This window comes from Bidens hawaiensis, unplaced genomic scaffold (assembly GCF_021521415.1).
Source record: "Bidens hawaiensis isolate Kalapana, Puna unplaced genomic scaffold, B.hawaiensis_p1.1 tig00008933_1, whole genome shotgun sequence".
In the NCBI taxonomy this organism is placed as follows: Eukaryota; Viridiplantae; Streptophyta; class Magnoliopsida; order Asterales; family Asteraceae; genus Bidens; species Bidens hawaiensis.
Genome location: NW_027491648.1, coordinates 429,514 through 440,988, shown reverse-complemented (window position 1 = coordinate 440,988; position 11,475 = coordinate 429,514). Strand labels below are relative to the sequence as shown.

The 11,475-nt window shown below is 37.4% G+C and overlaps 1 pseudogene; it reads left to right on the top strand.

Moving 5' to 3' along the window:
* Positions 1-3,666: 3,666 nt before the first annotated feature.
* LOC143530360 (parthenolide synthase pseudogene) lies at positions 3,667-7,735 on the top strand (annotated as a pseudogene).
* Positions 7,736-11,475: the final 3,740 nt, after the last annotated feature.

Genomic DNA, 11,475 nt, shown 5'->3' with positions numbered 1-11,475 from the left:
GTCGCCATAACTTCTGGCACGTCCTGACACCGTCAGAAGAAACCGTCACACGACGTTTGAGATATTGGGTTGTTCTTATCCATCTACCAACTCTTCAAATTTCAAGTTTAAAATTTGAAGACAAGATTCAAAAAAAAAAAAAAAAAAAAAAAAAAAAAAAAAAAAAAAGCGGGAAAATACCCCTTACCTTGGCAAACAAGTAACCGTAAGACGGATGCGGGTACAGTGTGAAGGCAAAACATTTCACATACCTAGCACCCGCAGGGAATTGAAGCCAAGTAAAACCTTGGCAAACAAGTAACCGTAAGACGGATGCGGGTACAGTGTAAAGGCAAAACCCTTCACATACCTAGCACCCGCAGGGAATTGAAGCCAAGTAAACCTTGGCAAACAAGTAACCGTTAGACGGATGCGGGTACAGTGTAAAGGCAAAACCCTTCACATACCTAGCACCCGCAGGGAATTGAAGCCAAGTAAACCTTGGCAAACAAGTAACCGTTAGACGGATGCGGGTACAGTGTAAAGGCAAAACCCTTCACATACCTAGCACCCGCAGGGAATTGAAGCCAAGTAAACCTTGGCAAACAAGTAACCGTTAGACGGATGCGGGTACAGTGTAAAGGCAAAACCCTTCACATACCTAGCACCCGCAGGGAATTGAAGCCAAGTGAACCTTGGCAAACAAGTAACCGTTAGACGGATGCGGGTACAGTGTAAAGGCAAAACCCTTCACATACCTAGCACCCGCAGGGAATTGAAGCCAAGTAAACCTTGGAAGTAAAGTAACCGTAAGACGAGCGCTGGTACAGTGTTAAGGCAAAACCCTTCACATACCTAGCGCTCCGCTGGGAATTGAAACCAGGAAGGATCTTCTGGGCAATGCTTGCGGAAACGGAAATAACATCCCCGCTTAGCGGGAACGTTGAGAACTACGTTGTTTGAAGCGCCAGGATGGAATTGGTGGTTTTAACATAATTGATCACTATGTTCAAAACTACCAAAACCTCATGGAGAATCCACACAACTGGGACTCAATGCTCCTGACTTGCGAGGAGGTTACAGACCTACCCGCATCATACCCAAAGACCAAGCAGGAAACTCGGGCATTTCTGCAAGTGACAAGGACTTCCCATGGAAAACCTTACAAAACCCTTTTCAAAACCCTTTGCTTAAGTCCAAAAGTTCACCTCACTTTATTAAACACGCATGAGAAGAACATTGGACTGGGGGGACTTGAAGAGGTAGGTCCCAGCAGAGCCCAGTTGGACCCGCAAGACTCACCTTAAACAGGGACGTCTGCGCAGAGACCAACTGGATCCGCAGGACCAACCATGCTCAGAGACGTGACGTCCTTACGCGCAGTATGCAAGCTGGTCCCGCAGGAAATGCCTCCCAATGGTGAAGGACTCCGCCTGTCCCCGCAGCCTCGGATACAAGCCATTAGGGACTGGCCACCCGCGCAGCATGGCTACACGCACAAGGCACTTAACTCTCCCCAGTGTCACCTGAAGGAATGAGCAAAGGCGGGAGGGGGAAAACTCCCGCCTAAATGAGCCAGTCCGTATGATGGAGGATCTTTTGTGTGATACCTGACGAGGTACAGACAAAAGATCTGACCAAGAATGCGACAGCTCACTGACAGCAGCATGGCAGACAGCACGCCACAGCACTGTGACCAATAGCCGCCGCCTACCCACCAACTCCTGCCATACCACGTGCCTAGCCTGTAGTTGGCAGAAGAGGAAGAGTGCACGACACGCCTGCTCTGTGTCAGCCGCTACCTATCCACCACTCACAGGCAGGGCACGTGCATAGGTTACAGTTGGTAGCGTGTTGGGCCGGCTAAACCCCTTGGAAACCTACCTTCGGCTATAAATACCCCAATGGTATGATCATCTTACAACATCTTATCTTATCATATATACCTGATATCTGCTCTAGCAATCTCTTAATATACTTTTATATTTAAAGAGCAATCTAGTCTGATTCTCACGCCGGAGGGTGGTCACAAGGAGGAACCCCCCCCTTCTCAGTGACGAGCTCACGGTGTCTGTTTTGCAGGTTATCAGAAGAACCATCTTCCAAGGGTCTAACCCCTCGTGGGAAACAGCTCTCCAACCCCCAGGTTACCAGTAATCTGTCCGGGGTCCGGTTAGTGTTTCTTCACATTGATTGAGTTATCATCAAAGAAGAACACTCGTGGTTCGTGCTTGACTAAAGAGGACATGAAAGCCCTTATTATGGTAAAAAAGTTGTGTTAAAATTGGTTCGATTGTTAATTGGTTTTTTCATTTTTAATTCTTCACTTTAATTTACATATTGCACTAATGACTAGATATATACGTAACGTGGGCTGTTAGATACGTAGTGTAGAGTTTTTAGGCCCAACACTATTTCTTACCACAAGAAGAAAAAAATCACATTTTATTGATTTTAAGAGAAGTTAAAAAAGCCAGGCCATTAAACCACTTTTCTTGGTGATCATGTGGATTTAAAAGAAAATGTAAAATCAATTAATTTTAATAACCTTTTACGACCTAGGTTGCAACCTCCTTTTTTTTCTTTTCTAAACAACTTATTTAATATATAATTTGAATTTTGTTTCATAACTTATAACATTCAACATTTTCAAAAATATATAAGAACACAATATTGTTTAGTTATGTTTTTTTAGGACATTCCGAAATAAATTTTATAAAATTTAGCTTAATAACATACTTTTTAATATGGGTTTGATATTTACATTATTGGTTCATAAACTTACTATTAAAAAATATTTATTTATTTTATAGGGTCACAAAACATATTTGTTTAATAAAAAAGTTGGTGTAGGTTGGTTATGAATGCTACATATTTCAGGTTAAGCTACTCTAGTCGTTCGGAATACGCAAACATTGTGTTTGACCGACGGTCAGAATTTCTTCGAATATGTCATTGAATTTATTTTAATTGAGGTGTGAGTAAAACTCAAGTCGGAGAATAATACGGTCCTTAAGTTCTTTTTATTGGTACCGTATTTATATTTATTTTCGTTTCTAATTGGCGAGACTCCGTTCTCCCTTGAAAACTCTAGTGATATAATTTGTCGTTATTGATTACTACATATGAAGTGACATATACAATTGGTCTTCTAGAACAATGGCATGAGTGTGATAGTTCAAGCTTGTAATATTATTGTCTCATGTTCGAAATCTGACTCAAGGGAATTTCCCATAGTGGTGGGTTTTCTTCTTGATAATGTTTATGGGTGAGTCTTGCCTGAATTATTAAAAGCAGTACGTACGACTGACATCTCGTCTCGGAAAGACGCACTCAAATATTAGGGATAGTTTTAAATGATGGTAAAAAAAAGGTTAAAGTGACCAACATTTAATGTCATCGAGTGACCTAGATTTTATTTTGCTCAATATTGCAAGATTTTTCCAATGCATGCATTGTTTATTTATGCATTTATAACTTCAGTTATTTCTTAACTATTGCAATGTTAAACTTTTAGGACGTACTTACTGGAGGAACCGACACAATTGTTGTAACCATGGTGTGGGCAATGTCCGAGATTGCTAGAAACCCAAGGGTGATGCAGAAGTTACAAACGAAATACGAAGTTGCGTTGGAAGAAAACCAAAAATAAATAGATCAGATATTACACAGATGAGATACTTGAAAATGGTTGTGAAGGAGACTCTAAGATTGCATCCTCCAGCACCATTATTGATCCCTCGTGAATGCATGAACCATTGTCAAGTAGGCGGTTATGACGTCTTTCCTGGGACGAGAATCTTGATCAATGCATGGGGGATGGGACGTGATCCCAGAACCTGGGGAGATAACTCGACTGAGTTTTATCCCGAGAGGTTCACGAATATTGAGGCTGATTTTGTAGGTGAAAACTTTGACATGGTTCCATTTGGAGGGGGGCGAAGATCTTGCCCGGCTTTTAGCCAAGCGATTGCAACCGTAGAGCTTACCATAGGAAACCTTTTATACTATTTTGATTGGGATGTTCCTGATGGATTTAAGAATGAAGAACTCAACATGGAAGAAAAGGGTTCGCTTGTTGTAATGAGGAAAACTTCTTTGTGTCTTGTGCCAAGGAAGCACAATTGGCAAGAATAGTGATATTTGGTAGTGTTATATATATGAATCATATCCATATATAATAAAAATAAGTGAACAAGAGCGCAATGTGTTACAATTCTGTGAGTCTTTTTTTATATTATCTTTATTATTATTGTTATTACTAAGTTTGTTTTCTGTTTTTTTTATATTATCTTTATTATTATTGTTATTACTACTGTTTATTTTCCCCTCTTCTATCTATTCATCAGATAAATAATTTTGTTTTCCGTTTTTGCATGATTTGATAATTTTAAGTGAGCTTTAAGAGATGGAGATTAGATGAATGAGTGAATTTTTGTGTTAAAAATGGTTGAAGGGTTACATTCATAAGGTAAAAATTTTAAATTTGATTGTTAAAACGGTCATATGACCGTTAGCTAGAGGAGCGGTGTCTTTGGCATTTACACCCCTATCGATTTATATTATAAAGGCTGAAGGTGGTGGGATGGTGTTCCCGCCGGGGTTGTGCAGCATCAGGCACCTCCCCGAGACCACCCCCCTTATTGAATTAATGTAGTAGCCACATTCTCGCATTGATTTTCAGTCCGGAGGGGTAAATTACTAGTTGGTCGACACCTTACCTTGATTCATGAATGAAAGTGTTTTAACTGCATAACAGAAGTGAACAAAACAAGTCAGGTAATTTTATTCCATTACTTTTTAATTTATTATTATTTTTCTATATTTAACAATAATTATCTTGCTTACTCAAGTTGTAGGTCAGTCCTTTTATCTTCAACAGTACAATCATAAGTATTTTACCATGGAGTGGTATTACAACGTTTGTAGGACTTGTAACAAGAATGTTAATACCTTATATATATTTTTAGATGGATCTGATAATTAAGGTGGAACAAGCACATATTATCCAATGTCCTACTAAATGTGCAATAATCTAACAAACGTCTCTACTGTTCCTGTAATGCAAAGCTATATGCATTTATGATTGTGTACTATTAATTAGTTTGTTACTATGAAATACATTTTTCAGTAACCACTTATTTTTTGTTATATTGTTTAGGTTCAAATTCTGTTAAGGCTGTTGATGAAAAAGACCAATAAAGACTTAGAGCATTCACATCCTATCCATCATATTGTGTGAGTGATGTTTTATAAATTAATGAGCGGTTTATGGCATCGTGAGAGGAGAAGAGAGAAAATACAATGATTTTTCTGAATATTTTTTCTTTTTTCTTATGAGGAGTCTTTACTTCTGCATTATTTCTTATACATATATATGATTTGAATTTTCGAGTCTCTTTGATAGCAATCTCGCTATTCTCTAAATAGAGGTGCAGTTCTCGCTATTCTCTATATGTGTCTCTTGTTAGCATTTTACCTTCTATAAACTCTACTAATAGATTTCCTATTGATAGAAGTCTCACAAGTAAGGTTGGTTGGTTCTTTTCCTAAATATGGCTAGTTTTTTTGTTATATTATATTCTGCTGTTAGAGATTAAAAAAACGAGAATACAGGGTGGACCAGGTTGAAGGTAATATTTAGTTGAAAATTGGTTGAATATAAAACTATTTTCAACAATTGGGATAGGGTCCAACTAATACAAACGAAATGTCAACCAAGTTATTTAATATTTAAAGCAACTACAGTAGGTATATAGCGATTTAATAATCCAAAATTAAATATTTCAACAAATTCATTTCACAAAATACCGCAACTTAATATATAAAAATTAAGACCACATCTTATATAAAAATTCAAATAAAATAAATCCTAGGCAAGGCTAACAAAATGAAAGTGACACCGCCAGCAAGCTATATCCAGCCTTTAACAATACATAGGTAAACAATTTCATATATATCTTTATAAATAGTCGGTGAAACGGGCAAGAACCTGCCAACGAGCTGATAGAGTTCTTCACTCTCTCTCTCCCTCATGTCTTCTTACAACAACATTATGTTTGTTCATGTTATGCATGTTTCTATATGCTCTAAGATCAATTAGTTCATCCAAGGGAGCCACTTATAAGCTTCCTCCAAACCCTCCAAAGCTTCCCATAATTGGAAACTTGCATAACCTATTAGGTAAAACTCGCCACCAAGCCCTTTGGCAACTTTCCAAACAATATGGTCCCATTATGCAACTCTATATTGGTTCAAAACCATTTGTTATAATCTCTACCCCTTCCTTAGCCAAACAAGTCTTGAAAACTCATGATCACATATTTTGCTCTCGTCCATTGTCCAAGGCCGCCAAGCGGCTAACTTACGACTACTTGGACCTTGCGTTTTCCCCTCAAAGCGATCATCGAAGGGAGAAGCGCAAGATTTTGGTGTCTGAGTTCTTGGGTCCCAAAAGAGCGAGATCGTTTAATCATGTGTTGGTGATGGAGATTGAGAGCATGGTTAACGTTCTATCGTCAAAATCGTCGAAGGAAGAGGTAAACCTAAGCAAGATGTTGTTAGCAATGGTGAAGGAGGTGGTGTGTAAAGTCGGGTTCGGTAAGAACTATAAGGAAGAACCGATTAAGGGTACTTCATGGGAGGAGATTCTTGATGAAGCTGTGGTAATGTTGGATGGATCATTTAGTGATAATTTTCCATGGTTTGGTGAAATTTTCAATATATTAAGTGGTTGGAACCGAAAGCTGGAGAAATGTTTTCGCAATCTTGATGCCTACATCCAAATGATTGTGGATGATCATAACAGTCATAGGATTGAAGATATGAGTGAGGATGAAAAGGATTTTGTTCATAGATTAATCGATCTTCCATGGAGAATGCTTCCAATTGTGTATTAACTAAAGATGACGTGAAAGCGCTTATAATGGTAAACAATTTATTTATTTAATTTTTGTATGATATTGTGATAGTTTTTTTAAGTTACAAAATAAATTAACATGTTACGTGATTACTGGCCGGTTTTCCTCACCACATCATGCATCCCTCTTGTATGACTAATTGATATGAACTTTCACAACTTATTCACCGGCGGAATTGACACAACTGTTTTGGCAATGGAATGGGCGGATGTCCGAGATTGCTAGAAGTCCAAGAGTGATGCAAAAGTTGCAAACCGAAATACGAAATTGCACAGGAAGAATACAAAAGGTAAACGAACTGGACATCACAAAAATGACATACTTGAAAATGGTGGTGAAAGAGGCACTGCGATTGCACTCGCCTGCCCCATTGTTAATCCCACATGAATGCTCGAGCCATTGTCAAATCGGTGGGTACGATATCTTTCCTGGGACAACCGTGGTCATCAATGCATGGGGGATAGGGAAAGATCCTAGCACTTGGGGGGAGAATGCTGGTGAGTTCTATCCGGAACGATTCGAGGAACTTGATGTTGATTCTGGTGGTGGAAGTTTTGAGATGGTTCCATTTGGATGGGGGCGAAGATCTTGCCCGGCTATGAACACGGCTCCAACAACTGTCGAGTTGTGATCGCAAACCTTCTTTATTGGTTCGATTGGGAACTACCTGACGGGTTGAAGAACGAAGATTTGAGCATGGAAGAGGAGGGTTCGTTAATTATCCATAAGAAAGTTCCACTATGCCTTGTTCCGATCAAACATAATTGGGAAGACAAGTAATATACGGTAAAACCAGCAGCAACCTAGATATTGGCCTTTGGTGTAACATTTGTAACTCTAATAATTATAAACCTATTGTAAGTTGGTCATTGTAGTAATGACCATATGCACGAATGACACGAGCATGCACAAATGTTGTAAGCCCCTCCCTGTATTTTGTTTTTGTTTTTGTTACCGTGGATGTGTAATAAATATTGTAAAAAGTTACACCTGTTATTATTTCTCGTATTTGGTCCAAAAACTTTTAACGATTTTTAGGGACGCTCTTGATCGAGTTACACAACAAGAATTTAAATGGAGATATATTGATATTATTTTGTAAAGGCATAGGTTATTCATACACCATATGGGTTATTTGGACACCATCAGCGTCTATACAGCTTGTATAGGGGCTATACGAGCCGTATATGTGCTAAATTTTGTTCTTTTGTGTTGGATAGTGTCAGGTGTTTGAAGCACATACGGTTCATATAGGGGCTATATGACCCGTATAAACTAAAAAAGTTGTCATTCGTACATTACTACATTAGTTAGTCATGTGAGGACTATACAATTCATATAGCCCATATATAAACCGTATAGAGTTCTTAATGCACAATGAAGATAGTGTTTGAATATAACGACCCTTTTGTAATCTTGTGGTACGGTGGGTGAATCCAATTTTGGGTTGAAAACTATGCATAAAATTTAGCCAGAATGAATGTCCCGCCAACTTTGGTGTGATGGTAATCAATGGGTCGTCTGACAAGGAAAAATCAAACACGAATTTTGGAGCCACCCTGTTACGAGTTTTTTAATTTTTTCTTTTTCTTTTCATTAAGTTGTGTACTTTAGTGACGGAGTCAGAATATTTACTTTATGGGAACGTGTATTTTGGTGTTCGAATTTCTAATTAATTGTTATCAGAATTTTCTACAGGGTAGGATCGGGTCACGTAATAAAAGACAACACTTAAAAAAATGTACATCGTCATTGGAAAATTGACAATATTGAGGGTCGCAAGTTTTTTTTTTTCGAACTATTAACTTTTATAAACAAGCAAAAAACACCTACAACACCACCAAGCTACCTCCAAAACACGGAGGCCACCAAGAAAGAGCAAACACAATTACATGAAAACAAAATTACACAAATTCGACCAACTAATCGATCTACATTTAGACCTATTCTTGAACAAAGAAAACCAAGAGATTTTATGCCACCAATAATGTCTTCCACTTTAACCTCGCTTCCTTCGAACACCTTATCATTTCTCGCTTTCCAAATACTCCAACAAACAATAATGATGATCCCGTGAAACGCTTCTTTCACTACATCTCCAAGCTTGATGATCCCGTGAAGCTCTAAGAGGTCTCTAACTGAAAAACCAAAAATTGGGGGCATTTTACACCAACGAGTAACGTGTTCCCAAACAATCGTTGCAACGCCACAACCCGCCGTTGAGGGTCGCAAGTTTGATGTCACTCATTGCTCAACTTCAATAAATTAATCGACTTTTCGTTTAGTATTTAGGTTAAACAATTGAGGTAATAGCTATTGAATAATAATAAAAGAGCTAAATGAGCTTTTTTTTAATTGGTAAAATTTTGAGCTTACTAATACAAAATGATTGGGCGTTTTATTTTGGAAATAAGAATGATGGCTTGATTGGTTAAATTTCAGCACTAACGTTTTTATTTATTTAAGGTTTTATAAAATATGAATACTTATTAAATCTTTCATGAGCAATTAGTTCAAATTTTATTTCATAAATTAATGAATTCGTAGGTTAGTTTGAAAATTGAAATTATCGTATTATATGATACTATCCACATGTTCATCATAGATCTGATACGCTTATTAACCCTATTTATCGAGATTACTTTGGTTTTCGCGTGACTTAAACAACTATCATCACCTTGTATGTCGTGATCGCTTTGGCATCTCTTATGAATAAATCAATGAGCATCCAAGTCTTGTTTATGTCAATAAATTAGATTTCCTTTTCAATTGCTTCCTGCCATTGCGCGTTGGTTATTACTAGTAGCTTCTTGCTAGTTCCTTGGTTAATCATCGACAAACAAGTGAGCTGAATCCTCAATTTAGTGTTTGGTCATAACCCGATGAGCTTCCAATGTATGCTCTAGACAAGCTTGAAGATCTCTAAACATAATTGGGAAGACTGTCTAATTAATAAATAATAATGAACTTATGGTAAGTTGGCCACTGTAATAATGTTGCAAGAACCTCCTTTTTTTTACTGTGGACGTGGTCGTTTAATAAATAAACAAAAAAGTTACATATGTTATTTTGCAAAATTGTATTTTACACAGCGGGAAATTAAATGGAGATTTATTGATATTATCTTGTGAATTTATGGTGGCCGGTGGGTGAATCTATTTTTGGGTTGAAAACTATATATATAGCAATAATAATGAATGTCTTGCTAAAGTACAAAGTTTGGTGTTATGGAAGTCTATTGTTTATCGGACGACATGAATTTTGGAGCAACCCTATTTTCTTTCAACCATCAACAAAATATTTTTTATTACGCAAAATATGGGTTTAATTGCAAGTTGCTAGTAAACCATTTACATGTATAATGAACGTCCCGTTAGATAGAAGATCAACTCTTTAACCGGCTAATATTTTGATTTTTGGATGGATGGGAGGAAATATGCGTATGTGGATCTAACAAGGGTTTCCTCTCGTGGGCTTGGGGAGTATTAGTTTCAAGGTCGGCCATGCGGCTAGAAAAGTTACTTCATCAATATGACTAAACATGAGAAAACGTGTGTTGACAACCAAGTATTTATACCTTTTGCATTTGACACTTTTGGTTTCCTCGCGCCTGAAACTGTGGAGCTACTTAGCCTTGTCAAACGGATCATGCATAGTAATGTTATGACTCCAAGATCTATTAATATAGTTTTTAAAATATTGAGTTTTTCAATTCAAAAGGGAGTAGCGGCGCAACTTGTTATCTGTTAACCTTCTGTTCAATGTAAACACTTTGATTAATACATTTTGCGCATCCACACCCAATTAAAAGAATATCGAAAGGTTTCATCTATGGATAAATTAAGGAAGCTTCCAAGTCCGGCTATGAGGCAGGGTCGGATGGTTGACCGACCCCGGCCCAATCGATGAGTGGGTAAAAGAATGTGTTTAGTTAATTATATATATCGAACACAATTTTCTTGAGATCCTTTATGTCTGTAGGTGTTTGATGTTTAAAACAAGTTATAAATGTTTATTGGGGGTGAGCAAATTAACCTTTGTTAACCATAAACCGAACCATAACCGAACCGATTTTAACCGATAACCGCTATAACCGGTGGGTCGGTTTAATGATTTTTGAAAACCGCCAAATGCGGGTCGGTTTTGGTTATTGATAATATCAAACCCGCCATAACCGAACCGCCCCGTTTATTATACTTATGAATCGACAAAGATGTTCTGGATATTGGAATTAGTGCCATAGCAGGAGACATTCTTTTGACCTTTTAGCTTCAGTTTCTCTTCCTAACTTATCTCAACAAACTACATCAATTGAAACGTTAATAATGGTGGCTGTCATATTAATATTCACAATCAATATATCAATATTAATTAAATATATATTCAGATTATATCTTTTTGTGTTTTGGTTCATTCTTTCTTATCGAATTAACTTGAATTTTATTGTTGGGTTATGTCATGGCGTTTTGTTTGAATATTTGGTATTAATATTATGGATTATGTATTTTGTTGATCAGTGTCATGTCTTTTTTTGTTTTTTGATAATATTTGGTACAAAAGTTTTAGGCCTAATTAT